The sequence below is a fragment of the Lathyrus oleraceus genome, chromosome 7 (genome assembly GCF_024323335.1).
Source record: "Lathyrus oleraceus cultivar Zhongwan6 chromosome 7, CAAS_Psat_ZW6_1.0, whole genome shotgun sequence".
In the NCBI taxonomy this organism is placed as follows: domain Eukaryota; kingdom Viridiplantae; phylum Streptophyta; class Magnoliopsida; order Fabales; family Fabaceae; genus Lathyrus; species Lathyrus oleraceus.
This window is the reverse complement of record NC_066585.1, coordinates 255,369,015-255,375,014: the sequence shown is the minus strand read 5'-3', so window position 1 is coordinate 255,375,014 and position 6,000 is coordinate 255,369,015.

Sequence of the window (6,000 nt, the reverse complement as noted above, 5' to 3'; positions counted from 1 at the left end):
TGTTTCAAGTGTGGAAAAGGTGGTCATTTGGCTGCAGAGTGTCGGTTGAAGACTGTGACTTGTTTCAACTGTGGAGAGTTGGGTCATATCAGTCCACAGTGTCCTAAGCCGAAGAAAGAGAATCAGTCAGGAGGCAAGGTCTTTGCTTTATCGGGTTCCGAGACTTCTGCAGATGATCGTTTGATCCGAGGTACGTGTTATATTAATGGCTTTCCTCTTGTAGCTATTATTGACACAGGTGCTACTCATTCTTTTATATCTTTGGATTGTGCTGTGAAACTTAAGTTAGAGATATCTGAGATGTTGGGTAGTATGGTGATTGATACTCCTGCGAAGGGTTCAGTGACTACTACTTCAGTTTGTTTAAGTTGCCCTTTAAGTATTTTTGGTAGAGACTTTGGGATAGACCTTGTGTGTATTCCACTAGTGCAGATTGATGTTATCCTGGGCATGAACTGGTTAGTGTTTAACCGAGTCTATATCAACTGTTTTGATAAGACTGTGATCTTTCCTGAGGTTGAGGAAGAAAGGAGTTTGTTTCTATCAGCAAGGCAAGTGAATGAGGAAGTAGCAGATGGGGCAGAGTTGTTTATGCTGTTAGCGACTTTGGAAGCTAAAGATAAACTGGTGATTTGTGATCTGGCTGTGGTGTGTGATTTTCCTGATGTGTTTCCTGAAGAAGTGAATGAATTGCCGCCAGAGCGTGAAGTTGAGTTCTCGATTGATTTGGTACCTGGTACTAGACCGATATCGATGGCTCCGTACCGTATGTCTGCTGTTGAGTTAGCTGAATTGAAGAGTCAGCTGGAAGATCTGTTGGATAAGAAATTTATTCGTCCGAGTGTGTCACCGTGGGGTGCACCAGTGTTGTTGGTTAAGAAGAAAGAAGGTACTATGAGGTTGTGTGTGGACTACAGGCAACTGAATAAAGTGACGATCAAGAATCGGTATCCTTTGCCGAGGATTGATGATCTGATGGATCAGTTGGTTGGTGCAAGTGTGTTCAGCAAGATAGATTTGAGGTCTGGGTATCATCAGATACGTGTGAAAACTGAAGATATTCAGAAGACTGCCTTCAGAACAAGGTATGGACATTATGAGTATTCTGTGATGCCTTTTGGTGTGACTAATGCGCCTGGAGTATTTATGGAGTATATGAATAGGATTTTCCATCCGTACCTAGACAAGTTTGTGGTAGTGTTTATTGATGACATTTTGGTGTATTCGAAATCTGAAGAAGAGCATGCTGAGCATTTGAGAGTGGTTTTAGAAGTTCTAAGAGAAAAGAGGTTATTTGCTAAATTGTCCAAATGTGAATTTTGGTTAGAAGAGGTGAGTTTTCTTGGTCATGTGATTTCAAGAGGTGGTGTTGCTGTTGATCCTTCTAAGATAGAAGCGGTGTCTAAGTGGGAAGCTCCGAAGTCTGTTGCTGAGATTCGAAGTTTTCTTGGTTTGGCTGGTTATTATAGGAAGTTCATTGAGGGGTTTTCCAAGTTGGCGTTACCGTTGACAATATTGACTAGAAAGGGGCAAGCGTTTGTTTGGGATTCAAAATGTGAAGAAGGTTTCCAAGAGTTAAAGAAAAGGTTGACTACTGCTCCTATTCTGATATTACCGAGTTCGTCGGAATCATTTGAGGTTTACTGTGATGCTTCATTGTTGGGTTTGGGTGGTGTGTTGATGCAGAATAAGCAGGTTATAGCTTATGCTTCGAGACAGCTGAGGGTTCATGAGAGGAACTATCCGACGCACGATTTAGAGTTGGCAGCTGTGGTGTTTGTTCTGAAGTTGTGGAGGCATTATTTGTACGGATCAAGATTTGAGGTTTTCAGTGATCATAAAAGTTTGAAGTATTTGTTTGATCAGAAAGAGCTAAATATGAGACATAGGAGATGGTTAGAATTTCTGAAGGATTATGATTTTGGTTTGAATTACCATCCGGGTAAAGCAAACGTAGTAGCTGATGCATTGAGTCGGAAATCATTGCATATGTCTATGTTAATGGTTAAAGAGTTGGATTTAATTGAACAGTTTAGAGATTTGAGTTTGGTGTGTGAAAGTACTCACAATAGTGTTAAATTGGGAATGTTGAAGTTAACGAGTAATATTTTGGATGAGATCAGAGAGGGTCAGAAATCCGATATGCTTTTGGTTGATAAGTTGACTCTAGTGAATCAAGGTCAAGGTGGTGAATTCAGAGTTGATGAGAATGGTGTTTTGAGATTTGGTAATCGGGTGTGTATTCCGGATGTTACTGAGCTTAAGAAGAGCATTCTTGAAGAAGGACATCGTAGTGGTTTGAGTATTCATCCTGGAGCTACGAAGATGTATCATGATTTGAAAAAGTTATTTTGGTGGCCGGGAATGAAGAAAGAAATTGCGAGTTTTGTTTATTCCTGTTTGACTTGTCAGAAGTCAAAGATTGAGCATCAGAAGCCGTCTGGGCTAATGCAACCGTTGGCTATTCCAGAGTGGAAGTGGGATAGTATCAGTATGGATTTTGTTTCGGGTTTACCGAAGACAAGTAGGAATTTTGAAGCTATTTGGGTGATTGTGGATAGATTGACGAAGTCGGCTCATTTCATTCCGATCAGAATGGATTATCCGTTAGAGAGGCTAGCTGAGTTGTATATTGAGAAGATTGTAAGTTTGCATGGTATTCCGTCGAGTATTGTTTCGGACAGAGATCCTAGATTTACATCGAAGTTTTGGGAAGGTTTGCAGAAGGCTTTGGGAACTAAGCTGAGATTGAGTTCTGCATATCATCCGCAGACTGATGGTCAGACTGAGAGGACGATTCAGTCATTAGAAGATCTTTTGAGAGCTTGTGTTTTGGAAAAGGGAGGTGCTTGGGATTGTTATTTGCCTTTGATTGAGTTTACCTACAACAATAGTTTTCATTCGAGCATTGGTATGGCACCGTTTGAAGCGTTGTATGGTAGGAGATGTCGGACACCTTTATGTTGGTATGAGTCCGGTGAGAGTGTTGTGGTTGGACCGGAGATTGTTCAACAAACTACGGAAAGGATTAAGATGATTCAGGAGAAGATGAGAATTGCTCAGAGTCGTCAGAAGAGTTATCATGATAAGAGGAGGAAGTCACTTGAGTTCCAAGAGGGAGATCATGTGTTTCTTCGTGTTACTCCGATAACTGGTGTTGGTCGAGCTTTGAAGTCAAGGAAGTTGACACCTCGATTTATTGGTCCTTATCAGATTTTGGAGAGGATAGGAGAGGTAGCCTATCGTATCGCTTTACCGCCGTCGCTTGCGAATTTGCATGAGGTTTTTCATGTGTCTCAGTTGAGGAGGTACATTCATGATCCGTCGCATGTAGTCCAAGTAGATGATGTACAGGTGAGAGATAACCTGACTGTTGAGACATCACCTATGAAGATCGAGGATCGAGAGTTGAAGCAGTTGCGGGGTAAAGAGATTGCCTTGGTGAAGGTAGCTTGGGGAGGACCAGCAGGTGGCAATGTGACTTGGGAACTGGAGAGTAAGATGAAGGAGTCTTATCCGGAGTTGTTCGCTTGAGGTATGTTTTCGAGGAAGAAAACTCTTTTAGTGGGGGAGAATTGTAACACCCCGATAATAATATAATAATTATTTAAATTAAGTTAATAATATGTTTATTAATTTAATTAGATGATTGAATTATTATTATTATTATTTTGGAATAATAATTATTGGGATAATTATTTATTGGAATAAAATAAGTTGGAATAATAAAAAGTCCCATTTTTGGTAAAAAGGGTTTGCACGTGAAAAGGAAAACACAGAGAAGCGGTTGAAAGTGGAAAAAGGGCAAAAAGGCAGAGCAAGAGAAGAGGAAAAGCTTGGAACTCAGAGATTGCTGGATTGACTCAGGTAAGGGGGGTTTATCATCGATTAACGGGTATTATGGGATGATATGTACTGGGTAGTGAGAAACTATTGTTTTACCTCTGATTTGATTGATGCATGCTGAAATTGGTAGAATATTGGATGAACGGAATTGGGATTAAAATTGATGAAATTCGTAGGAATTAGAGGTAGAAACGTTAGAAAATTTTGGAATCGAAAGTGTATCATTCGTGTTAGATGAGATGAATGAATTATGTGTGAAATTTGGACTGTGGAAGGTTGGATTGGGTAGATCTCGTAGCAGAGAAAGCCATTGCAGATCTGAGAGTTCTGGTCTCTGGTCATACGCGTATGGCACTAGGCAATACGCGTATGAGATGACTGGTACGCGTATGGCGCTAGGCAATACGCGTATGGAGGAGGAAGATGATATTTTGAACGTGAAATGGTCTCTGGTGGTACGCGTATGGGGAAGTGATACGCGTAGCATACGCGTATGGGAATGGCCAATACGCGTATGGATTTGGTCAGGCGTGGGCAATACGCGTATGGGCATAGGCAATACGCGTATGGGCAGAATTGTGTATTTTCTGTGCTGTTGTTGTGCAGTTTTGGTTGTTTAGGCTGAGTGTTGTAATTCAGCTGATGTATGACATATTAGGGATCATTTCCCGTGGCTTTGAGTAGTATAGGTATTAGTAGAGTGTACTAATACTGTGGTTGTTGTTTGGCATGATCTGATATGCTTATGTGATAAAATATTGAGGATGTCTGATGATATGCATATTGTTGTGAATGTATATATTATGCATGTCATAGCCTTTGGGGCTGTAGCTAATTCCCATGGTGAGGAATTAGTGAGTGAATCATTGTGGATTTGTTGTTGATGTTTGCATGCTAGATGATTAGTGTGCATAGTCTAGCCTTCGGGGCTGTAGCTAATTCCCATGATGAGGAATTGGTGAGTGAGTCATTAGATCTCAAATGAGTGGGACTAGTGAGCTTAGTAGCCGTATCTGGAGTTGATCGGTGAGCTTGAACTGTATGTTCAAGAATAGTCGGTACCGCATGTGTGGAGTCTCATTTCATAATGAATGTATGGCATATAATATGAATGGATGTATTCCAGTATTATATGTGTGTTATGTGTTGTGTTGTTGATGTTGAGTATGGTTGAGATTATACATATGCTATATGTTACTGTTGAATATGATGTTTGAACGGATATTGCCGTTGCTGAGTGCGTAGTCTGATTAGGGTGAATTGATGTGTTATTTACTTAGCATTACATGTTGTTCTATAATGCTTATTATATTGATTGAGGAACTCATCCTTACATCTATTTTTCAGGTAACGAGCAGTGAGTTGAGTAGAAGCTAGTGCTATGGAGTCTAGTGTCGTCCTTAGTGGGTCATGCTCTGGTAGATGTAACATCGGGAGGGAATGTTTGACTATGTTTTAATTTAGTTGTTGATTCAACTTTACATGTAATGTAGTACATGATTTGAATGTCGATGTTTTGTACACGCTGCGAATTATGCAAAAGAGTCTTATTCTGATTTAATAAATGAGCATGACAGGATATTTTGATAATTGTTGTGTAATGATTGTGTGACACCCTTCGGGGCATAATTACTCTGATTGATATGTTATCGTTTTAATTAAATATTTTGGGGTATTTAGAAGGGTGTTACAATTAGCACCCCTACGCACCCGTAGTACTCTACGGGATCCACTTTTGTGGTTCTTGTCTAAAGGGTGTGGGTTTATCTAATGTGTTATTTACTAAAAAAAAGGGTTAAAGGAAAATGACTCGCGCGGATGTCGCATCCACTACATACGTATCTCATCTGAATATGAGAATCAGAGTCTTCGTAGCTCGGCTGACCTATGGGTTGGGGGGATGTGTGCTCGCTAAGACATCGCGTCTTATGCCTACGTATCTCATCTGGAATGAGAATCAGAGCAAGCCGTAGTTCGGCTAACTACGGGGTTATGGATTGGGTTTTGGACGAACAACGTTACTACGCAATCTACCGGATGCTCGACCTTTGGAGACTTACTCGCCTGTAGTAGAAGGAGATAACATGTTGCTTTGGGTTTTAGGGTTTGGGATGCTCGAGGGCAAACAGGCAGTCCTTGACGAAGGAACCGCGC